Source organism: Bombina bombina, chromosome 3 (genome assembly GCF_027579735.1).
Source record: "Bombina bombina isolate aBomBom1 chromosome 3, aBomBom1.pri, whole genome shotgun sequence".
NCBI classification, from domain to species: Eukaryota; Metazoa; Chordata; class Amphibia; order Anura; family Bombinatoridae; genus Bombina; species Bombina bombina.
The window spans coordinates 694,192,872-694,220,613 of record NC_069501.1 but is presented as its reverse complement, the minus strand read 5'-3'; positions in this window follow the sequence as shown (position 1 = coordinate 694,220,613).

Sequence of the window (27,742 nt, the reverse complement as noted above, 5' to 3'; positions counted from 1 at the left end):
CAGGGGTCTGGGCCTGGGCAGTGGTCTGGGCATGGGCAGGGGTCTGGGCATGGGCAGGGGTCTGTGACTGGTCAGGGGACTGGGCAGGGGCGGAAACCAGATGACCAGAGGTGGAGGATCCATCTGAAAAAAATAATCCAAATATATTAACATCTCATACATCATGAAATCAAATCAACGCATTTCAAATTGATTATGTTTTCAATATACTTTGAAGTGTGTTTGAATTTCTAAACAATTATGAAATGAGGATATGGTATGCATATAGGCACTCAGATGAATATCAGTGACTGTCTGTACAATTATAACATTATTATTGTGTTTTTGCCTGGAATATGCATGTGACATAATGATGGCATGAATTATAAATTTATATAAAAAAAAACATATTTTCATGCTGCCTGATATAGAAAGGGGGCAGTAGTGTATTTGAACAGTCAAATAATATTCCTTTTTAAAGTGCAAAAGCTGTAGACTTTGAATGTCTTCAATAAAATGATTTCCAATAAAGCAACATGTTGGAAACATGATAGATATATTTCACATACCATCAGACTTCAAGGAAGCCTCTTCCTCCTCCGTCACACATGTTAAATCAATCTCTGTAAAACATAACATGTTGTGTACACGTTAAGATCAGATATTATAACATATGTTACTGTTGATCAAAGACACACATCAATGTTGCATTAAAGATATACACACCCAAAGTTATGATTTACATCATTTTGATGGAGCATACAAATGACATTAGATTTGTTATTCTCAATGATACCGATTTTCGATGTATTGTTTGTATTAATTTTAAAATCATAAAAGCATAGTACATAGAACATTTAAGATTTCTCATGTGTGTATCACTTGATGACTGTTGTCAAAAATGAACATGGAAACAAACATATGCTATACATCTTCTGAATACCAAAGGTGTAGACTAAGAAAGTTTTAATTATTAATCTTTCAATATTCAAAGAAAATTAATATATAATCAGAGGAGTAAATTATATGTTTGTTTCAAATGTTATGCTTCATCAGAATCATGCTCATAATATTGATTACCAATACACCTTCAATGACATAAAAATGAGTCAATGGACGTACCAGGAGACCGCAAAGGCGGCTCTGTGTCAGTGCTGGATTCCTGTGGGCTCCCCACACCAACTCTCTCTATGAATGATATAGATATATATTAGTGAACACATTTGGGATAGCACTAAATCACATCTGTAGCGAATTTTAAGAATAATCAACTTGAAAATGTGAAGAATAGAGCAGTCATTAAACAAAAAAATGCTTGATTAAATCAAGGGGATTCTGTTAAAAATGATGTATTGAACATATGTTTAATTTCTGACTATATTAGACATCAAACTCATCTCATACGATGCTATTGCATATCTAAATATACCCATTGATCAATGTTCTTAAAAGAATACACACAAACCACATTTTGAATAACAGCTGTTGACAAATATAAACAAAGACATGTGGCACATCGAGCCATTTGTGCAATGTACAGTAATCTTGTTTAGGACACAACACATATTTATCACAATACAAAACCAAATTGATTAGTACAAATATGTAATCATGGTGCTGTTAGAGTATGCTGATATCTATAAAGTAACTCCAACAGTGAATATGTGAATTATATATCAATATTGTCTAATCCAAAGAATGTAAAGATGAATGAATCTATTGTTTATTAAAGGGACACTGACATGATTTATTTCAATCATTGATTTCACTGTTCAAACTGTTCCAAATTATTTAACATTGACTCCTATTATAATTTGAATGTTGCTACATTTTAATCTTAAAGGCAGATAAGCAATATTGGATTCAATAAATATTGTTTGTTGAAGGTATCCACCAATCATCAATCAAAACCCAGGTTGGTCAACCAAAATTGAGCTGCAGATAAACGTACATTCTTGATTTTAAAATACATTTAGCAATAGAATATTTTACATATGATTATAGTATTATATTTAAATGTTGATTAATATTGCATGCTCTATCTGAATGACAACATTAATAATTTTAGATCAGTATCCCTTTAATATAAAATTATATTGATTTGACAATGTTGGTGTTAATGAATTCTCGACTCCATATGTTGATGTAATGAATGGGATTGAGCATGCAATTCCAATCTAATATGTTATTTAAGGATATCCTAAGAATTATTTAATTTTCATCTATTAAAGGGACATGAAGCTCTAAATGTGTAATTGTATACTTTTTTAAACTATGTACTACTGTTATCTGAACACATGATTTTAACTTTTGGAAATATGCCAATTTATGCATAGAAAAACAGCCGGATAATACCAGTAATGCATTGTTTAACCTAAACCAAAATCCATTAATTTGTTTATGAACTAAAACAATAGACTGAACCAATGTAGCTCATAAAATGTTTAAACAAAACAATAAAATCACGTTAAAAAATAATTCTATGTAAAATTTAGTTGGCATTTCCCTTAAATGACGTGATCAATTTCAAAAATTGAATCTATATTTTTAAAATCTAAACATATGCAAAATTGTGTGTATTATTTAAAAATGTATACAAATAAGATTAAGCAATACACAAGGGAAGAATATAAATTGGACATTCAAAGAATCTTACATTAAAATTAAGACATCCAGAATAGATGGGATATCTTAAATTAAAAAAAAAATCAGAGTATTCTTACAATGTAATCCTATTTTTTGGTTTTATTTATTCTTATTTGAAAAAAGTTTTAAAATCCATTTTGAAGATACATATAAATATTGAACAATGTGGATTTAGTATGTAATGTTCTGTCCATGTTTCTAAGACAAATGTCAATTAAAATGAGACATACCATAATGTGACAAGCCCTGCCTTGAGGATCCAGCACCAACATCCAGATCTGTAATATATTAAATGAGGATTGGATATCATTAATACAAATCATGCCATGTTTAAAATCTTTACATTACTAGCAAATCAATTAAAAAATATTAATCCTTTGGTAGTCCCATGAGTTAATTGTTTCCTCAATTCAATTCATGATAAATATATCCTGTACTCTTATTTTCAATCAGTTGTGTTGTTTACTGTAGCTTAAATTATTTTTTGTGTTATTTCATTCTCATCAATTAATGGGCATATGTTATAATTTATTTGGATTCTTCTTTTTTTATTATGTATAATATTGAAAATAAGAATACTGTATTCTTCACATATATAATAATTCACATTTCATTTTGACCAACATGTGTAAAGCAATGCCACTTACAGCAAACCCATGTTAACGTGTATGCGCAATTCCATTTTTGCGATCATTGCGCAATGATTCCAAGCGGAATTACGCATCCGTCATTTGACCAACATGTATAAAGCAATGCCACTTACAGCTAACCCATGTTAACGTGTATGCGCAATTCCATTTTCGCGATCATTGCGCAATGATTCCAAGCGGAATTACGCATCCGTCATTTGACCAACATGTATAAAGCAATGCCACTTACAGCTAACCCATGTTAACGTGTATGCGCAATTCCATTTTCGTGATCATTGCGCAATGATTCCAAGCGGAATTACGCATCCGTCATTTGACCAACATGTATAAAGCAATGCCACTTACAGCTAACCCATGTTAACATGTATGCGAAATTCCATTTTCGCGATCATTGCACAATGATTCCAAGCGGAATTACGCATCCGTCATTTGACCAACATGTATAAAGCAATGCCACTTACAGCTAACCCATGTTAACGTGTATGCGAAATTCCATTTTCGCGATCATTGCGCAATGATTCCAAGCGGAATTACGCATCCGTCATTTGACCAACATGTATAAAGCAATGCCACTTACAGCTAACCCATGTTAACATGTATGCGAAATTCCATTTTCGCTCTGTGACGCATATTCTGTAGACGAAACATCATTCCTATTTCATGTGTCACTAATATAAAATCAGATATCTAAACATCATATGTAGTGTATGTTGTGAGATCTGTATAGGTTTAGTATCTGACTATATACACATTTTTTTAAAAAAAATCAAATATTAAGATATTATATGAAGTTGGATAGTTACCTGGTTCAGATTCTCCATCATCTCCTCCCAGGCCACCGGACGGAGAAGCAGCTGCCCTGGCCCCCGCGTCAGGACTTTCAGATCCCGCAGCTGGGAGGGAAGAAGAGGAGGCCGAGGATGGCGAGGATCTAAATCTTTTGGGGACCCGGAGATTGAGGAGCTCGCATAAAGTCACCTCATAAGGGAGTAGGTAGAGTTTCCGCGGGGCCTCTCTTTTGCCCCCTCTTTTACGGGCTTGTACCCAGTGCCTTATGAGGTTGACTTTTTTTGTCAAGCGCAACCTCATATCTCCGAATCTCCTCATGATCTGATCCTGGCTCCTCTGGACGTCACACACCAATCTAACCGCATTGGTGATAGACTCCCAGAGGGCCTTCTTAACATGCGCATCTGTCAACCTCCTCTTGTTCCCAAACAGCTGGGGATAAAAGTCCTTGACGGCGTGGACCAGTGCAGCGCTCTCCTCCTTGGTGAACCTGGGAGCTGACATGCCTGCTGGGTTGTAGAATATAATTATTAATAAATATTATATACTGCCTGCAGGCATTAGAGAACTGACAAAGATGGCAACGTGTAATGGACTTTTATATGGTGAAGTAAACATGAGATGCACCATGGGACAAGTTATCTGTACATCTGATTGGATAAAAGTTTGAAATATTGTTAGAATGTCTGTGAGACCATCCTGACTCAAGTTGTGTTTGTGTGATGAACTCTGATTGGCCGTTCCTTAATGTTTCATATCTTAGTAACTTCCTTACACATACCTCCTGGTGGTGCTGTAACTTCATTTTTCATGTAGACTTATTTGTAACTCATGGGCCTGTCATGCGGATATGTGTGACGCATATTTAATATCCGTGATCCGTTAAATATTAATGTTTAAATTCTCTTTAAAATCTAATACTGTCACATTATTAAATGTTGTAGACATTTCTCGGTTTAATAACGGTCTGTTTCTTTAATACAAATACACATTTAATATTGTATGTCTTTATTGTTCATAAAATCCATTTCTTTACTTATTGTGAAGTATTGATATTGCTCTATTAAATGTATTTCATAATGCACATTGATTGTGTGCTATTGCGTGACATTAGACTCTAATGTTTAAAGATGCTAATCTGGGGTTTCAAGATGCGTTTCCCACGCAATATTTCTGAATGTTCAAATTCAGGTTATAATGTCAGTAACTTGGATAATCTGTTTATAAATGTTAAACTACAGGTTTGTTTGTTATTAGTAAATAAACTTTGAGCTTGTATTTGTCTGAAGTGCTCATATATGTTATTGTGCAATGGCGTCTTTATTTTTAAATAGACATTACAACCAAACAATTGTATCAAATGATCTGTAGAGATAGAAAATTGTTTAGACTTTAAAATGTAAATCAATTTATCTTAGTATTTAGATATCCTCAACAGAAGAAATTTAAATGCACATGGTTGAGCCAATCACATAAGGCATCTCTGTGCATCCACCAATCTTCATCTACTGAGCCTATCTCGATATGCTTTTCAAGCAAAGTATGTCAAGATAAGAAGAGAAGTAAATACACTCTTTAAATCTCTTAAAGGGACACTGTCCAAACAAATTTAGCGTTCGTGATTCAGATTGAGCATGAAATGTTAAACAACTTTATAATTTAATCCGATTCTCAAATGTTAAGAATTATCTTGTTATCTTTCTTTGCAAATCAATAATGATATTTTAGATTACGGACAATTGTTTCCAAAAACCTGGGTTGTCCTTGATGATTGTTGGATAAATTAATCCAACCAAAAAAACCAAGTTCTGTCCAGAGTACTGAAGCAAATAAATTATCTATTTAATGCCTTATTTTTAAAGTAATGATCGCAACATCACAAGGAGCATTCATAATATGAGACAATTTTTAAAGTTGCTTAAAATAGAATACTCATTCAGAATATATAAATCATTAATTTTTTAAATGTCTCCCTTTAAGTATATTTTGAGTTCATGTCCCTTTAAATAAACATTTCACAATAATGCTTGAAATATCCGAAACCTAGGCACCTTCCTTTTGCTAAATTAGTATAACATATGAGTAAAGCAAATTTAGATTAACTTCTGGATTGTTTTACACACTGACTGAAATATATATTGTAAAGGAGGTATTTCGGAGTCTTCAGCTTAGAGGGACATTAAGCTATATGTTATGTATGCATTTTGGATAAGATTATAATATTTGAACAACTTAATATGTTTTGGTATTCAATCATTAGATTGTAATTATATATATTCTTGGATTAAATACATATCTACATAGGCTATTTTGATGCTGATTGTTGGTTGCACATAGATGCCTTATGTAATTGACTAAGATATGTGCATTGATGTATTTTTTTCAAAGTATATTTAAAGATTGAATGTAATTCTATAGTACTTTCTAAATATGTTTAAATTCTTTTATGAATTATTTAAAAATCAATACACAATATACTTTGTGAATGTCCCTTTAAGGACCAAAACATTTGGAATGTTGATTTAACATTGTCAAAATAAACTAAAGGGGAATGAAAATTATATATAGATATGTGATGTCTAACCCAAGAGGTAAGATTTTAAAAACTACATAATATTAATAACTATAGTTAAATGACTCCACTAGAAAATTAAATCGATTAACCTGGCATCCAATAACTAGCTTGTGAAAAATATCAAGTTAAATGACCTAACATTTATCAATGTAAAAATTAAAAGAATTTAGAAAATAATGTTTTGAGATACCTAAGGAAGATACAAGATCTTATAAAATTAATTTTACATTCAACAACACTGTCACTTTAATGTAATTGAACCACTTCCCCTTCTTAAAAGTGAAAACAAATAATTTCTGTCAAATTTTGACTACATATCCTAAATTATTTTAACATCTAAGAATTTCCGAACAAAAGCATCGATGGATCTCACTCCCCAATTAATGTTAAAAAAGATAGTTTAATGTAATATTTTCGGAATCAGTGGATTTTCTAAAATTAATGCATTATTTGATCTTATGCATGTGCTTGTCAAATAGCCAACTACCAGTCATGGGAGTCAAATTGTTTTTTAATGACAGATTATATGGATATTTATTATAATCTGTTCAAAAGAGTGTATTTAATAATAAAATGTTTATTATTACCATTTAAAAAAATTAAAGTTTCTGAAACAAAAACAAAAAAATATTCCTGGAAGTCATCAGATGACAATCTGAAATATTTTTTTTTTTTTTTTAACAAAGTTAATACACACGTTGTCAAATATTCATAAAATACATTTACAATCATCTTGTGTCTATGCTCTAACTTTGTTCAACATTTTATCAAGATATTTATTAATTAAATTTTTAACAAAAAAAAAACCCATTCTATTGTGTAATAAAAAAATAAATTTAAATATCTGATTTTCTAATTCTACATAATAATGTATATCACATTTCAATAATATATATGTATGCTGAACATAAATGTAATATTTCATGTCCATTCAAATACCTCTATATCAACTATAATATGTATTCCTTTTTCTGATTGTGATCCCTAAATATCTAATTATGAAATAAGTATGACTAATGTATGTAAGCTACCAATATTCAACATTCTTCCTGTGATTCTTAACTAGCATGCATTGGTACACCAACCTGGATAATGCATGGTCTTTGAAAGTCAATTCAGGGCTAAACAGTTGATCTTCAATAGGTGTCTTATTCATCAGTTCATAAAATAGAGGACTGTGAAATACCATCTAAAAAAGTAAAATCATCTAAGTGTCTGATTGTGATCCCTAAATATCTAATTATGAACGAAATATGACTAATGTATGTAAGCTACTAATATTCAACATTCTTCCTGTGATTCTTAACTAGCATGCATTGGTACACCAACCTGGATAATGCATGGTCTTTGAAAGTCAATTCAGGGCTAAACAGTTGATCTTCAATAGGTGTGTTATTCATCATTTCCAAAATAGAGGACTGTGAAATACCATCTAAAAATTGGAAAATAATCTAAGTGTCTCCAATAGGATGCCTCCACAGCCTTATTCTATCAAATAGTTGGCACTTACCATGTGAACATGTCTTTGTATGGTTTTCAAGGTCAGCAGATTGGAAAGATAATGCCAGACATGATCCCATTGGTATACTTCAATTTCAATCTTGGCTTTTTCCACTGTCAGTCTGGGCAATCTTCACTGTCAGGCTTCTAATTCTACCCTTTCAGTCTTTAGATTAAGTCAGCTCCCTAATGGCAGAAAAAGTTTAATAAAAATTACTACAAGTGAGGGATCAGTTCTGTACCCCTCTCCCACCCCCCATTTCAGAATAAATTTCTGTCACTAGCTTACTAAGCGTGTGTAGCATCTTGTGTTATGTTCTATCAAGTGTGAAGATGAGTCATATTGAGCAGGACGAACCTCTAATGTGTGACATTGAACCATAGTCATGCTAGAGGATAGTTATGCTAGAGGATCCCTTTCTGAGTATTTACATTTTAAGTAATGTGTAAACTAAATACTAGTTTAGAAAATGTATGCCGTATGATGTATTTGTGTACAATTTATGCCAGCAACAGTCCATACATTTATACTTACCATCTGATGTCCTCTTTAAAAACCAGGTGGCAAAGACTCGCTTCAGGACCCAATGCCCAGAGCATCACCTATATTAATAAATTAAATACATTTTTAGCATTTGATGAACAATCCTAACATGTTTGCACAATTCTCTACTTGTCATTTCCCTAGAGTTCACATCTATTGACAATACTCCAGTCTAACTTCTATTCTTTACCGTCTAAAGTGGCGGTTGATGATGCCTGCTCTGACATTGAGCCCCTCGTCCCGGAATGGCCCCTCTAGAACAGGATCATCCTCCTCATCTCTGAGGAGGTTTCGGTCCGCCGGGACGCCCTGCAGCATCCCAGCCCGCTGTGCAATATTATGCAGGACGCTACAGGCTACAACGATCTTAGCCACCTTCTTTGGGTTGTACTGGAGGGCTCCTCCCGACCTGTCCAGGCACCTGAACCTCATCTTCAGGAGCCCGAACATCCGTTCAACCACCGCCTTGGTTCTCTTATGAGCCCTATTGTAGCGCTCCTCAGACACATCAGTCGGGCTACGCAAGGGGGTAATGAGCCAAGGCCGGCTCATGTACCCAGAATCACCTATAAATCATGAACAGAACATAATTCTAACAGAATCCTCAAAATAGTATTTGGAGTCCAATAAAAAGTTTTGTACACTATAATCCACTAACAAATGTTTATTTAAAAAAAAAAAATCTAGTTCAATATTATTCTCTATCTTCCCATTTCATCTAAGACATGCTACATATGCATATTTCTCCTAAATCAAGCATTGTGTAAAATGCAAACTACATGGTTACATTGCATTCTCTGAGCATTTAAGGTAAGACATGCTACATATCTGCATTGAACTAAAAGACATTAGCGGAAAGAGACAATGACATGGTTAAATTGCATTCGCTAATATCTTCCCATTTCAGCTAAGACATGCTACATATGCATATTTCTCCTAAACCAAACCTTGTGTAAAATGAAAACTACATGGTTACATTGCATTCTCTATCTGAGCATTTAAGGTAAGACATGCTACATATCTGCATTGAACTAAAAGACATTAGCGGAAAGAGACAATGACATGGTTAAATTGCATTAGCTAATATCTTGCCATTTCAGCTAAGACATGCTACATATGCATATTTCTCCTAAACCAAACCTTGTGTAAAATGAAAACTACATGGTTACATTGCATTCTCTATCTGAGCATTTAAGGTAAGACATGCTACATATCTGCATTGAACTAAAAGACATTAGCGGAAAGAGACAATGACATGGTTAAATTGCATTCGCTAATATCTTCCCATTTCAGCTAAGACATGCTACATATGCATATTTCTCCTAAACCAAACCTTGTGTAAAATGAAAACTACATGGTTACATTGCATTCTCTATCTGAGCATTTAAGGTAAGACATGCTACATATCTGCATTGAACTAAAAGACATTAGCGGAAAGAGACAATGACATGGTTAAATTGCATTCGCTAATATCTTCCCATTTCAGCTAAGACATGCTACATATGCATATTTCTCCTAAACCAAACCTTGTGTAAAATGAAAACTACATGGTTACATTGCATTCTCTATCCGAGCATTTAAGGTAAGACATGCTACATATCTGCATTGAACTAAAAGACATTAGCGGAAAGAGACAATGACATGGTTAAATTGCATTCGCTAATATCTTCCCATTTCAGCTAAGACATGCTACATATGCATATTTCTCCTAAACCAAACCTTGTGTAAAATGAAAACTACATGGTTACATTGCATTCTCTATCTGAGCATTTAAGGTAAGACATGCTACATATCTGCATTGAACTAAAAGACATTAGCGGAAAGAGACAATGACATGGTTAAATTGCATTCGCTAATATCTTCCCATTTCAGCTAAGACATGCTACATATGCATATTTCTCCTAAACCAAACCTTGTGTAAAATGAAAACTACATGGTTACATTGCATTATCTATCTGAGCATTTAAGGTAATCATGCTACATATCTGCATTGAACTAAAAGTAGACATTAGCGGGGAAAACAAATAAATAGTTAAATTGCATCCTATAGCTGAACATTACGCTAACATTTTAAAACTACAGTGGCAATTGTCAAACTAATTAACCATGTTGTGCACAAATACTCACCAACGAGATAACCAGGGGGCATTTGTCTTTCCTCAAACGGTCTCTACAGGGACGACAGAGAGAGGATGCGGGCATCATGACTAGCCCCTCCAAAATTCGCACACACATGCATAATCCTCATCCGTGCGTCACAAACATACTGCACGTTGAGGCTATGAAAATGTTTGCGATTTCTGAAGGGCAAGTCATCAATTGGAGCACGCAGCGCAATGTGGGTACAATCTATGGCTCCCAAGACATTGGGCAATTCAGCAATATCAAAGAATTCCCGCTTCAGGCGCCTCCAATCACCATCATTCTGTGGGAATCCTATGTATTGCTTACTGATACGTACCATGGCGTCCAGAAAGTTATCAAACATCACAGAGAATGTACCTTGAGCCAGGCCATGCATGTACAGTTCTCCGGATTGAAAACTCCCGGAGGCCAGGACGTATAGACAGCTTAGCATCTTACTCATGGCAGGAACAGCAGTCCTTATTCTTATACGTGGCTCCAAATGAGGTTTAAGAAGATCGTAAAGGCCAATGAGCTGTTCGCGATCGAGCCGATACTTATCATAAACCTCAAAGTCGCTCATGTTTTCCAAGGTGGGTCTCACCCTGTAGACAGGAGGGCCTTGAACCAGACGACCCCTTCGTCTCAGTCTGAGCCACCGAGGCTGCCTGATTCGACAAACAGCTAGTTCGCCAATAGCAGCACCAGCAGCGTCTACCATGTCATCGTCATCCATCTTTCAAAACAGCGTAACAAGGTATGCACTTGATCTGATGTGGATCACAAGTGATGCTTTGGCCATGTTGTTTGGTGGATTTATAGTACAATTAGTCCAATGGTAGTGAGTTTGTAATGATTGCTGATTGTATTCACCTGTTTGTATGTGAGCGGCGCGAATGCTTTCACAGTGGGCGTTTTTTGGTTGTTTGCTGAAATGTTTTCCAACAATGAATCTCAATGTGAAAGTGTCAAATATCACACATACAGTGCATGTTTGTAATGTTTGATCATATGCGTATTAAATATTTCTTAAACGCGATCTTATAGTTACAAGCACACGTCCAGGCTAACATGAATGAAAGTGCATAGTTGTGTATAATGTGCATCGAATGTGATCGATCAATGTTGCTGCAATATTGTTTGTAAACGATAAAGTAACATCTGCCATCTGTAGTATTGTATATATATGTGTGATTGCCGAGCAGTCAATATTGTATGCGTCCCTTTAAAATCGCAATAATAATTCAGAACTTCCCGTCTGCCATCTGTAGTATTGTATATATAAGTGATTGCCGAGATGTGAATATTGTATGCGTCCCTGTAAAATCGCAATAATAATTCAGAACTTCCCGTCTGCCATCTGTAGTATTGTGTATGTATAAGTGATTGCCGAGCTGTCATTATTGTATGCGTCCCTTTCAAATCGCAATAATAATTCTGAACTTCCCATCTGCCATCTGTAGTATTGTATATATAAGTGATTGCCGAGATGTCAATATTGTATGCGTCCCTTTCAAATCGCACTAATACTGAAGAACTTCCGGCTGTCATCTGTAGTATTGTATATATAAGTGATTGCCGAGATGTCAATATTGTATGCGTCCCTTTCAAATCGCACTAATACTGAATAACTTCCGACTGTCATCTGTAGTATTGTATATATAAGTGATTGCCGAGCAGTCAATATTGTATGCGTCCCATTCAAATGGCACTAATACTGAATAACTTCCGTCTGTTATCTGTAGTATTGTATATATAAGTGATTGCCGAGATGTAAATATTGTAGGCGTCCCATTCAAATGGCACTAATACTGAATAACTTCCGGCTGTCATCTGTAGTATTATATATATAAGTGATTTGCGATCGGACAATATTTATTAATTGTCCCATTCAAATCTCCCTAATAATGCTGTTCCAAACTGTTATTTACGTATATGTTGTATTGTAGTATTGAGTGTTAAAGTTCCGAAAGGGGCGGTACAGTCGTGAATCTGTAATGTGTATGGTTGAATCTTCTAATGACGTCATGATATTATTAACCTGCCTATGTAGTTCTGAAATCCTCATTGTGTTGTTGTATTTGACTACATTGTTATTGTGTGCTGAATAAAATATAAATGTGTGCTTAGTGGTTGCGTGATGGGTGATGCGTGTTATGTACATGTACGTATATATTGTGATTGTATCCCACATATGCTGACTTCTATATAGCGGTCTGACATTGTTGTTCCTTCCCATAAAGTGACATCTGTAATCTTGTGTAATGATGTTCTTGTTGTACGTAATTCCTAATGGTTTCTGGTGATGGAATCATGATGTTAAAAGTACAGTAAAATCCATATGTTCTCTTTTGTGATTCCTAGAGAGAATGTAATGTGTTTTTCCCCCATCATTTGAATGCACATGTATGAGTGAATGTTACAAGTAATGTATGTGCATCCATGACTGATCATGTGTTAAGCCTATGTAGATATGCTGTTGCTGCAAGCATATGAGTTGAATAACTGAAATGCAATAATAAAGGTAAATGAGAATTTTTTCCCATTGTGTAGTGTTTGTGAATCCAGAAAAGTTTACATTATTTTGGTGTCCGTTTAAATGTAATATTTTGATAACAAAAAGTTTGTTACTAGTGATGTTGATTTGTAGTTGATGTAATATAAAAGTCTGAAACAATTTAATGGTGTTGTGAATATTCAAAAAGTAAAATCCATAAATCCACCATAGGGAAATAGTCATTTCTTGATCTATTTATCATAGCTGGGTCTAACGCATAAAAGTATGTATTTTCTAGCACTGGTATTTGGAGTTTTTCGGTCTACGCTATTTGCGTGCGTTAGGGAAATGTGGGTTTCGCGTGCACGAGCACGTCTTCCCAATAGAAGTCAATGGAGGCTCTAAAATTTGGTAATTTTTTTTTTTTCTAAGACTGGTTTTCCTCGTAAAGTGAGTGACGTCATGAGCTTGTGTGAAAAAGTAACTAAATCGTGTTCTTTTTGTGATAAATAAATATTTTTTGTATGTCATGTGGTGTATATTGTTTGTATGCATCGATGAGTGTATATTTGTGATAATGTTATTAGTTAGATGTAGGTATATGAGGGTCTTTTCCCGTGTGTCAATGTAAGTCAATGGGAAAATGGATTTGTGTAGTTTTTTTACTAACACCCGAGAACTCGCAACTTTGATCCTTTGTATTTTGATGAAAAATTATTAAATCTTAAAAATAAACATACTGTAGTGTTTGTATGAGTGTAAGTGTACTTTGTGTAATATTTGTTTTGTGATTCGTGAATGTTTATTTTGTCGGTATATGTTTACTACTGGGTCTGAGGTGTCGGTAGAAATTTGAGCGTTGGGTGATTTTTGAGTGTCAGTAAATGAACTCGAAATACCAGAGTCCGTAAGAAACCAGCGTTAGGGGCCTCTAACGCTGGTTTTCACGGCTAACGCCAAACTCCAAATCTAGGCCTTAAGGTTTATTTTTATTTTACAGGCAACTTTGTATTTATTTTAACTAGGTAGAATAGTTATTAAATAGTTAGTAACTATTTAATAACTATCTAGTTAAAATAAAGACACATTTACCTGTAAGATAAAACCTAACCTAAGTTACAATTACACCTAACACTTTACTATAATTAAATTAATTACCTAAATTAAATACAATTAATTACAATTAAATACAATTATCTAAAGTACAACCCCCCCACTAAATTACAGAAAATAATAAAGAAATTACAAGATTTTTAAACTAATTACACCTAATCTAATCCCCCTAACAAAATAAAAAAGCCCCCCAAAATAAAAAAAACTCCTACCCTACACTAAATTACAAATAGCCGTTAAAAGGGCCTTTTGCGGGACATTGCCCCAAAGTAATCAGCTCTTTTACCTGAAAAAAAAATTACAATTCCCCCACACACACACACACATTAAAACCCACCACCCACACAACCAACCAACCATAGTGTTAGGTGTAATTGTAACTTAGGTTAGGTTTTATTTTACAGGTACATTTGTCTTTATTTTAACTAGGTTGTTATTAAATAGTTAATAACTATTTAATAACTATTCTACCTAGTTAAAATAAATACAAAGTTGCCTGTAAGATAAAAATAAACCCTAAGCTAGCTACAATGTAACTATTAGTTATATTGTAGCAATCTTAGGGTTTATTTTATAGGTAAGTATTTATTTTTAAATAGGAATAATTTAGTTAATTGTTGTAATTTTTTTTAGATTTATTTAAATTATATTTAAGTTGGGGGGGTTAGGGTTAGACTTAGGTTTAGGGGTTAATAACTTTATTATAATGGCGGTGACGTTGGGGGCTGCAGATTAGGGGTTAATAAATGTAGTTAGGTTGCAGCGACATTGGGGACGGCAGATTAGGGGTTAATAAATATAATGTAGGTGTCGGCGATGTTGGGGGCAGCAGATTAGGGGTTCATAAGTATAATGTAGGTGGCGGCAATGTCCGGAGCGGCAGATTAGGGGTTAATAAATATAATGTAGGTGTCGGCGATGTCGGGGGCGGCAGATTAGTGGTTAATAAGTGTAAGATTAGGGGTGTTTAGACTCGGGGTTTATGTTAGGGTGTTAGGTGTAAACATAGTTTCCCCATAGGAATCAATGGGGCTGTGTTATTGAGATTTACGCTTCTTTTTGGCAGGTGTGAGACTTTTTCTCAGCCGGCTCTCCCCATTGATATCTATGGGAAAATCGTGCACGAGCACGTACGACCAGCTCACCGCTGACTTAAGCAGCACTGGTATTGAAGTGCATTATGGAGCCCAATTTTGCTCTACAATCAATTCTTGCCTTTTAATGCCGGGTTTGTAAAAATACCAGGTAAGTGAGCGGTGAGAAAAAACTGCTTGTTAGTACCGCATAGCTCCTAATGCAAAACTCGAAATCTGGCCGTATGTATTTATTTTTAAATAGGCATTATTTAGTTAAAGGGACACTGAACCCATTTTTTTTTCTTTTGTGATTCAGATAGAGTATGCAATTTTAAGCAACTTTTTAATTTACTCCTATTATCATTTTTGTTTTGTTCTCTTGCTATCTTTATTTGAAAAAGAAGGCATCTAAGCATTTTTTTTAGTTCACACCACTGGACAGCACTTTTTTTATTGGTGGATACATTTATCCACCAATCAGCAAGGACAACCCAGGTTGTTCACCAAAAATGGGCCAGCATCTAAACTTACATTCTTGCATTTCAAATAAAGATACCAAGAGAATAAAGAAAATTTGGTAACAGGAGTAAATTAGAAAATTGCTTACAATTTCATGCTCTATCTGAATCACAAAAGAAAAAAAATGGGTTCAGTGTCCTTTGAACAATTGTAAGTTTAATGTAGTTATATTTTAATTATGTTAAAGTTAGGGGGTGTTAGGGTTACATTAGGGTTAGGGCTAGGGGTTAATAGTTTAATTTAGGTTGTTGCCATGTGGAGGGCTGGCGGTTTAGGGGTTAATAGGTTTATTTAGTTATTAATTGTAAGTTTAATTTAGCTATATTTTAATTATGTTAAAATTAGGGGGTGTTAGGGTTACGTTAAGGTTAGGGTTACGTTAGGGTTAGGTTTATGGGTTACTAGTTTTAATTAGTTTATTGCGATGTGGGGGGCTTTCGGTTTAGAAGTTAATAGTTTAATTTATTATATTTTGTTGTGGGGAGCTTTTGGTGTAGGGATTAATAACTTTAGTGGCGGCGGTGTAGGGCTGAATAACTTTAGTATAGTGGGGGTGATGGGAGATTAGGGGTTAATAATATTTAAATCGTGTTTGCGATGCGGGGGTGGAGATTTAGGGGTTAATAACTTTAGTATAGTGGTGATGATGTCGGGGAGCGGCAGAATAGGGGTTAATAAATTTTATTAGTGGCGGCGATATCGGAAGCGGCAGATAAGGGGTTAATAAATTTAATATAGCATTTGTGATGCTGGAGGGCCTCGGTTTAGGGGTTAAGAGGTAGTTTATGGGTGTTTAGTGCACTTTGCAGCAGTTTAGTTATGAGTTTTATGTTACAGCTTTGTAGCGTAAAACTCATAACTACTGCTTTTAGATGGCGGTACAGATCTTGTCGTTTTAGTCTGTAACGCTCGCTTTTTAGCCTAACCGCAAAACTCGTAATACCGGCGCTATGGCAAACCCATGAAAAAACTTAATTTTTACGAGTGCGGTACTGACGTTGCGTAACAGGCTAAAAGGCACCTATACCGACAAGACTTGTAATGGCTGCGGTGCAGTTTTAATGCTGAAAATAACATATTTTCAGCGTTAAAAGAAGAACGCACACACTTGTAATCGAGCTGATAGTATGGCAATACAAATAGTGCCGATTAGAATAGCCATATATGAAATCAAAATATGCTACTCCACATAGATTAACACAAAAATACATTTCATTTTATATTTCTCCAAGATTGGAATATAGTTGGCAATGTATCTCTGACACAAGAGAATATAAACCAACGAGCATATGAACTAATTAAAGATATCATTATTTTACAATAAAGTTCAATAAAAAACATTGAGCTAAGAGACTGATGGAAATCTTGTTTTGCTGTGCAATTAGAAAGTGTTAAAACAGCCAGTTTTGGATTCACTATCCAACCCCACATCTTCTGCTGTATTATGCAAAAGCAATGTTGATAAAACAGCCTTTTAATGAACGTCTTTTTTTTTTTTATATCCGGTTACAATTCCTCTTTGAGGTTGCAAGATTAAAGATGTGTTTGATCTGATTTTTCTTCATTGATATCTGCTTTTATATAAATAATATATGCAAGCCTATTATATGTTGAACACTTCTTCAATACATTGCATTGCACAGAGGCATATGAAAAAGACTGTATCATAAAAGCAGTGTTATAGAGATATTGCAATGGGATTATGATTCAAATCAGTTTTACCAAATCAATTAATTATTCAAAGAATTAATTTTTACAGATATTGTCATGCATATCAGATATATATACATATATGTTTCCAGCATAACATATTAGCTAAAATTATATTTTGGTAAAAAGAAAAAGTAATATTCTATAGATTTATGCATTTATCGTATTTTATAGTTGTGTGAGTTAGTAGTTCTTCAAGGTTTTAAAAAGATTCAAAAAATATAAAAAGTAGATAATTATTGTTTGTCTTGATTAAATAAAGGAAAAACATACATACAAAGACTGTTATAGAAATTAAAACCTAGGTGATAATAATACATTTATCTTAATGACAATCACAGTTAATGGAGAGATGCCTTGTTCTTAAACATTAAATAATAGTAAAAAAACACTTTTATATTATGTGGACAACAAATAAGAAAGTCTCCTAAACAAAAAAGGTGAAGAGGGCAAATGTGATCAATGATGATCAAAATTTCTCATTCTGTTATGCTTTAAAAAACAAATGCAACAGCAACAGAATAAATAATGGAATGGAATTTAATAATGGGTTCCATTTATTATCGAGTGGATGGACTGCTTTCCAATTATGGAAGCTGACCTCCCCATGATCACAGGTAGTGGGCAGTATTGAGCAGCTGCTTGTGCAATGCCACCCCCTGCTCTCATGCGGCCAATCCTGTACAAGCAGGGGCTGTCAATCAGCCCAGTCAGACTAGTCCAGTTATCAAGCTGTAGATGCTCCTTTCAAACAGCTAAAGTTAAACTCCCCACCAGCTCTGAGCTCGCAATTTAAAAACACCAAAATTACATATATAAACACACAGATATATAAATAAATAAATATATATATATATATATATATAGTCCTTTCCATTCAAACACCTTGTCATATATACTTTCAACCCTTATAAACAACTTATTAATATTCATATTAATATTTTTAGTAGAAATTGTATATATGAGTGTAACACTTTATTTTAATGTGCTTATTTTGTGATCGGTGCACATTTTTTTTAACCCCTTACAGTTTATGCTAGGGGGCTGATTTATCAAATGTCTGTCCGACATGATCCGCTCAGTGGATCATGTCCGACAGACATTGCTGCCCCCTGCAGATTCGTGGCCAATCAGCCGCTAGCAGGGCTGCCTCTGAGGCTGCGGATTGATGTCTGCAGCCTCAGAGGCAGCAGACTAGTTAAGGAGCAGCTGTCTGTGATAGCAGCTAGGGGAAATCAAATGCACAGCAGTCCAATATAATTCACAACAATGTTGTGTTGTAGTATTAAAAAGATGATGTAAAACAATATATTCACTGCATTTCAGCATTATTGAATACACTCTAGTTTGTGATTAAATTGACATTAAACTCAAAATATTCTACCAAAGAATAAGAAAGAACAATTGTGTGTGTGTGTATATATATATATCCACAAGCCCAAAGTTTTTCAGCAAAAAGTGCAAAATAGCGGTAAAAACATAAACTTTATTCAAGTGTAGTCACACTCATTAAAACATGGGGGTACCAGCATAAAAATATAACGAAAAACAACAAAAATCAAACATGAGAACAAAAAGCTGACATGTTTCGGCACAGAGCCGTAATCATAGCTGATGGGCACACCTGCATTAAACCTTTAGTACCCTTCTCTAAATTCTCATTGGTTGCAATAAAATCATGTTGAAATTGTCACTCCTCCCTATTGTTTACATTGTTACTTGCAATTCAATCTTGAATAAATATAATAGGGTAGAACTCCTAACTAGAGGAACATAATATTAACAAAATTATGTCTATTATATTGGATATAAATTCAAATTTAAAAAATACTTAGCCAGACTGATGTTACAACAATAATAAATTATAAATAGATAGCAGCAGTTATAATATCTTTTATATTAAAAAAGAACTTAATAGATAGTAGAAAAAAAAGACAAAGACAAAGACTGAGTTTTCTCAGTTGAAACGCGTTGCTGCTATCTTTTCCTAACCTAAGAGACTGCATTGGACGCATAGGAAGTCCTAGACATCACACACTACTATAGCCGTAGAGCCGGCATCTAAACCTGATCGAGAGCGGTAACTCCCCCACAAACAGCCAGGACCTATCAGAGCCCCTTCAGGAGAAGGCGCGCACTCTGTAGGTGCACAGCGGGAGAACGCCAAGAGGAGGAAACCGGCTTCACGATCGGCTACTTTTCGGAGATATTGGAAATATTATCCTGACACACCATTGTTGCCACAACTGGATATACAACATAAAAGGTACCATTCAGCTGCTTTTTATACGGACTAACAAAAACCATACAGGTTTAATCCGTTCTTCATTTTCTGAAGTATTTTATTACTTGAATTACTGACAATACAGTCCTATAGACTTATAAACTCTCATCGGACACTAACCTACGATCAGAAGTGGTTGTTATTTTCAGTACTCCTAATAGGTCTGTTAGTGTTTGTTGCTCAGAATTGATTTATCAGCAAGCTTTGAATTTGCCATTTGCCATATGTTATATACGGTATATTGCTGTGTGTTGCATAATACTCGCTTTTAAGTGTTCATTTTTTCTCACATATGTGCTCTTTTTATATTTAATCTCACATATGTTTTATATAAATTTTTACATACTATTTTAACAGATGTTTTATACTTATAGACATTTCTATTTATCGAAATATTAGTATCCTAGGTTGGTCAACCTGCACCGATTTTAGTTTATTTTGAGTGAGGATTTATAATTGTATTCCTTGTCCTATAGTAATTTAGTAATAAATACTTTTCTATATCCTTATACTGACTCTGTGATTCTTGGGTATAACAGCCTATTTTAGGCGCTGGTGTGTTTTTTCCCTTGCATGCTATCTCTCTCTTTTTTTGGGATCTTTAGAGGATATCCCATCCAAAACTCACTAGCCATACCCTCTTGTTCTAGCGCAAATCTATCACCCCTTTCTCCTGGAGATTGTGTATTAGACCCACACCGACATTTACTCACATCAGTGACTGCGCTCTATGATTGATTCAATTGTTCCGTATGAGACTGTTGCCTCTCACATGAAGTCTTAGGGCAATAGCCATGTGGGGTTAATAAAGGATAAGACTATCTTTGGACATACTTTCATATATTTAATGAAGGATTGAAAACACTCTCTTTATTTTTGTATATATATATATATATATATATATATATATATATAATATTAACACACAGGAGAGCACTCTCACTTTCAAAAGCCAGGTAGCCAGGGTGCTAGTAACAAATTGAATACAAGTAACAAAAACTTTCACTCGCTAATCTTATTTCAAAACACACTTTACTGTGACGTTTCAGAGACAGACGCCTAGATTTAGAGTTCTGCGGCCAAAGGGGTGCATAGCTAACGCTGGCTTTTTTCTGGCCGCACCTTTTAAATACCGCTGGTATTGAGAGTTCACAGAATGGCTGTGTTAGGCTCCAAAAAAGGAGCGTAGAGCATATTTAACGCAACTTCAACTCTCAATACCAGCGTTGCTTACGGACGCGGCCAGCTTCAAAAACGTGCTCGTGCACGTTTCCTCCATAGAAAACAATGGGGCTGTTTGAGCTGAAAAAAAACCTAACACCTGCAAAAAAGCTGCGTTCAGCTCCTAACGCAGTCCCATTGTTTGCTATGGGGAAACACTTCCTACGTCTGCACCTAACACTCTAACATGTACCCCGAGTCTAAACACCCCTAACCTTACACTTATTAACCCCTATTCTGCAGCCCCCGCTTTCGCTGACACCTGCATATTATTATTAACCCCTAATCTGCCGCTCCGTAAACCTGCCGCTACTTACATTATCCCTATGTACCCCTAATCTGCTGCCCCTAACACCGCCGACCCCTATATTATATTTATTAACCCCTAATCTGCCCCCCACAATGTCGCCTCAACCTGCCTACACTTATTAACCCCTAATCTGCCGAGCGGACCGCACCGCTATTATAATAAAGTTATTAACCCCTAATCCGCCTCACTAACCCTATAATAAATAGTATTAACCCCTAATCTGCCGTCCCTAACATCTCCGACACCAAACTTCAAACATTAACCCCTAATCTGCCGACTGGAGCTCACCGCTATTCTAATAAATGTATTAACCCCTAAAGCTAAGTCTAACCCTAACACTAACACCCCCCTAAGTTAAATATAATTTAAATCTAACGAAATAAATTAACTCTTATTAAATAAATTATTCCTATTTAAAGCTAAATACTTACCTGTAAAATAAATCCTAATATAGCTACAATATAAATTATATTTATATTATAGCTATTTTAGGATTTATATTTATTTTACAGGTAACTTTGTATTTATTTTAACCAGGTACAATAGCTATTAAATAGTTAAGAACTATTTAATAGCTAAAATAGTTAAAATAATTACAAAATTACCTGTAAAATAAATCCTAACCTAAGTTACAATTAAACCTAACACTACACTATCAATAAATTAATTAAATAAACTACCTACAATTATCTACAATTAAACCTAACACTACACTATCAATAAATTAATTAAATACAATACCTACAAATAAATACATTTAAATAAACTAACTAAAGTACAAAAATTAAAAAGAACTAAGTTACAAAAAATAAAAAAATATTTACAAACATTAGAAAAATATTACAACAATTTTAAACTAATTACACCTACTCTAAGCCCCCTAATAAAATAACAAAGACCCCCAAAATAAAAAAATGCCCTACCCTATTCTAAATTACTAAAGTTCAAAGCTCTTTTACCTTACCAGCCCTGAACAGGGCCCTTTGCGGGGCATGCCCCAAAGAATTCAGCTCTTTTGCCTGTAAAAAAAATACATACAATACCCCCCCCAACATTACAACCCACCACCCACATACCCCTAATCTAACCCAAACCCCCCTTAAATAAACCTAACACTAAGCCCCTGAAGATCTTCCTACCTTATCTTCACCATACCAGGTTCACAGATCGATCCAGAAGAGCTCCTCCAATGTCTTGATCCAAGCCCAAGTGGGGGGCTGAAGATGTCCATGATCCGGCTGAAGTCTTCATCCAAGCGGGAGCTGAAGAGGTCCATGATCCGGCTGAAGTCTTCATCCAAGCGGGAGCTGAAGAGATCCATGATCCGGCTGAAGTCTTCTATCAACGGCATCTTCAATCTTCTTTCTTCCGGATCCATGTTCATCCCGCCGATGCGGAACATCCATCTTCACCGACGACTTCCCGACGAATGACGGTTCCTTTAAGGGACGTCATCCAAGATGGCGTCCCTCGAATTCCGATTGGCTGATAGGATTCTAAAAGCCAATCGGAATTAAGGTAGGAAAATTCTGATTGGCTGATGGAATCAGCCAATCAGAATCAAGTTAAATCCGATTGGCTGATCCGATCAGCCAATCAGATTGAGCTCGCATTCTATTGGCTGTTCCGATCAGCCAATAGAATGCGAGCTCAATCTTATTGGCTGATCGGATCAGCCAATCGGATTTAACTTGATTCTGATTGGCTGATTCCATCAGCCAATCAGAATTTTCCTACCTTAATTCCGATTGGCTGATAGACGGATCGGTGTGATAGCCGGCGAGGTGAAGACAAGGTAGGAAGATCTTCAGGGCTTAGTGCTAGGTTTATTTAAGGGGGGTTTGGGTTAGATTAGGGGTATGTGGGTGGTGGGTTGTAATGTTGGGGGGGGGGTATTGTATGTTTTTTTTACAGGCAAAAGAGCTGAACTTCTTGGGGCATGCCCCGCAAAGGGCCCTGTTCAGGGCTGGTAAGGTAAAAGAACTTTGAACTTTAGTAATTTAGAATAGGGTAGGGCATTTTTTTATTTTATTAGGGGGCTTAGAGTAGGTGTAATTAGTTTAAAATTGTTGTAATTTTTTTCTAATGTTTGTAAATATTTTTTTTTATTTTTTGTAACTTAGTTATTTTTTATTTTTTGTACTTTAGTTGGTTTATTTAATTGTATTTATTTGTAGGAATTGTATTTAATGTATTTATTGCTAGTGTAGTGTTAGGTTTAATTGTAGATAATTGTAGGTAGTTTATTTAATTAATTTATTGATAGTGTAGTGTTAGGTTTAATTGTAACTTAGGTTAGGATTTATTTTACAGGTAATTTTGTAATTATTTAACTATTTTAGCTATTAAATAGTTCTTAACTATTTAATAGCTATTGTACCTGGTTAAAATAAATACAAAGTTGCCTGTAAAATAAATATAAATCCTAAAATAGCTATAATATAATTATAATTTATGTTGTAGCTATATAAGGGTTTATTTTACAGGTAAGTATTTAGATTTAAATAGGAATAATTTATTTAATAAGAGTTAATTTATTTAGTTAGAATAAAATTATATTTAACTTAGGGGGGGTGTTAGGGTTAGGGTTAAAATTAGCTTTAGGGGTTAAAAAATGTATTAGAGTAGCGGTGAGCTCCGATCGGCAGATTAGGGGTTAATACTTGAAGTTAGGTGTCGGTGATGTTAGGGAGGGCAGATTAGGGGTTAATACTATTTATTATAGAGTTATTGAGGCGGGAGTGAGGCGGATTAGGGGTTAATAACTTTATTATAGTAGCGGTGCGGTCCGCTCGGCAGATTAGGGGTTAATAAGTGTAGGCAGGTGGAGGCGACGTTGAGGGGGGCAGATTAGGGGTTAATAAATATAATATAGGGGTTGGCGGTGTTAGGGGCAGCAGATTAGGGGTACATAGCTATAATGTAGCTGGCGGCGGCGTGCGGACTGCAGATTTAGGGGTTAATAATAATATACAGGGGTCAGCGATAGCGGGGGCGGCAGATTAGGGGTTAATAAATATAATATAGGGGTTGGCGGTGTTAAGGGCAGCAGATTAGGGGTACATAGGGATAACGTAGTTGGTGGCAGTGTACGGAGCGGATGATTAGGGGTTAAAAAATTTTTATAGAGTGGCGGCGATGTGGGGGGGCCTCGGTTTAGGGGTACATAGGTAATTTATGGGTGTTAGTGTACTTTAGAGCACAGTAGTTAAGAGCTTTATAAACCGGCATTAGCCCAGAAAGCTCTTAACTACTGACTTTTTTCTGCGGCTGGAGTTTTATCATTAGATTTCTAATGCTCACTTCAGCCACGACTCTAAATACAGGAGTTAGAAAGATCCCATTGAAAAGATAGGATACGCAATTGACGTAAGGGGATCTGCGGTATGGAAAAGTCGCGGCTGGAAAGTGAGCGTTAGACCCTTTCCTGACTGACTCCAAATACCGGCGGTAGCCCAAAACCAGCGTTAGGAGCCTCTAACGCTGGTTTTGATGGCTACCGCCAAACTCTAAATCTAGGCCAGAGTATCCCCTTCCTCAGACCGTCTGAGGAAGGGGATACTCTGTCTCCGAAACGTCACAGTAAAGTGTGTTTTGAAATAAGACCAGCGAGTGCAAGTTTTTGTTACATATATATATATGTATATAAGTCCAAATCCAGGTGCACTCCCAATAACTAAATTAGCAACGCCGAGGTGCTGCGTACAAAACATACAAATATTCTTTAATCCTCTGCAGAAGAAAAAAACGCTGCACTCACCGGTCTTGAGAATGATACATTTTATTCATAATCTCATCAATTCATCGTCACATGAAAACCTCAGACGTTTCGGTACCCACCTGGTACCTTTTTCAATGGGTAATGTCAAAATGTGCCAATGTTCCCTAACAATAACTCACACCTATTCCCTATTTATACCCTAATGTGTTCTACATTTCCGGGTCAGCGAAGCCCATGTGATTACACCACATAAGTTCTAAAGTACGTCAGACGCTTCACCACAAAACACTTGACTAATTAACATAGCCTCTCCCACTCATGACGAGTAGCAGCTATGTCATCCTTGAAGTAATACAGCAGTGAAACACAACGGCGTGACTGAACCCGAACGAGTCTAAGAACATCCACAGTGCGATCAAATGAACTAAAAAATGTATATATATACTTAGAGCCTGTCACTATATTGCGGACAAGACTATGAACCCTAAAACATACACTAAACGAGTAAGAACTAAAATGGCATCGTGTCTGCCACAGCATGGTAGAAACTTTTAAAGGTGGATAACACACTCTTCTGTTGTATTCACATATTCTGATATATTTAAGTTTTGTCGTAGTCCATCTTCAAAGAAGAATCTTATTTGTTTAATGCTCGGTTAGGATGGGACCTAGATTGTCCAATCATAGCCACATCTGGCTAAATGAACACCTTATAATCCAACTGGACATTCAACCCTCTTGGGGCTACTGTATCCAAGCGATAAATCCATGAAGCCTCCAACTGTAGAAGCTTCTTGTGCCTATCCCCAACTCGACTCAGTGGTGGCACATAGTCAATTAGCATGGTCCTTAGGCTGGCTGCAGTATGTCCTGCTAGCATAAAATGCCTAGCTACAGGTTGATCTGATTCTTGTTTATCTATAGCCACCCTAATCACATGGTGATGATTAGCCATCCTCTCTCTAAATGTAGTAGAGGTCTTTCCTACATATACTAAAGAACACGGACACGTCAAGATGTAAACCACAAAGCTGGTTGTACAGGTCAATCTATGGAAGATTTTATAGTACCCATCAACATGCTGTTACAAGTGGTGCAATCCCCACACTTAAAACAACCCATTTTCCTTCTGGTATCCATCCAGGTATCTTTCCGATAACATTTCACTGGATCATTATGAATCAGAATATCCTTTAAGTTTGGAGCCCTCTTGTAGACAATGCGAGGTGCATCCGTTTGTGTAAATGGGAGTGACCTATCAGTCTTCACTACATCCCAATTGGTCCGAATGGATTTTTCAAGTGTCTTATGCAGGGGGGTAAATGTAGTAATGAGATTAACTTTATTGGTGGTATCATTCTCATTTCTTGTTTTAGTTAAGAGTGCCCTCTGATCATATTGTGACATTTTTTCTTGTATCTACTCAATGCCGATGTTCTATAGCCTCTCTCCTTCAGTTTCAGCTTCATTTCACTTTCTTGGAAATATCTAGTCTCTGTGAGTGTGTTATTATGAGCTACTCGCATGAGCTGTGAGGAGATCACTCTCTTTTTTTGATGCTCAGGATGAAAACTAGTTGATAAGAGTAAGGAGTTCTTGTCGGTTGGTTTAGCAAATCTAAAACCAACATCAACTGAATATTTGTAAATATTTAGGTCTAAAAAAGGTATGGTAGTAGTGTTGAACTCATATTTAAAGCGAATTGGTGACTCCAACTCATTTAAACTGTCAATGCAATTCTTGAGTGAGTCTGGTGTGCCCCTCCATACCAAAAACACATTGTCAATGTATCTAACATAAAACCTTATGTTAGGTACAGACAAGGTCTTCATAATGAATGTTTTATACCACAACATGTAGATGTTGGCATATGCGGGAGCCATATTCGATCCCATAGCGGTCTATGCTATTTGAAGAAAATATTCCTTTTTAAATTTAAAATATTTTTTCTCCAAACAAAAGGTAAGTAATTCAAGCAAGAACTCTATGGGGGTCCCGCATATGCCAATGATAAGAGTACCATGGACTTGACAGCCTGCACACCCCCCACATGTGGGATAATGGTGTATAGACTGTCAACATCCATGGTAACCAATAGATCACTTGCATCCAACCAATCCAGATCTAACAACCTTTCAATGAGTGAGGGGGAATCCAAGAGGTAGGAAAATGATTAGGGAACATTTGCACATTTTGACATTACCCATTGAAAAAGGTATCAGCTGGGTACCAAAACGTCTGGGGTTTTCATGTGATGATGAATTGATGAGAATATGAATAAAATGCATCATTCTCAAGACTGGTAAGTGCAGCGTTTTTTTCTTCTGCAGAGGATTAAAGGATATATATATTTAAATATGGCATATATATAAATATGAGAAACTACCAGCATCAATTGCAAGTTAAGCATTAATCTACAACATTCTGTAGGTATAAATGTATAGCAGAATGAAGGTGCACACAGGTAGAAAACCATTCCTAAAA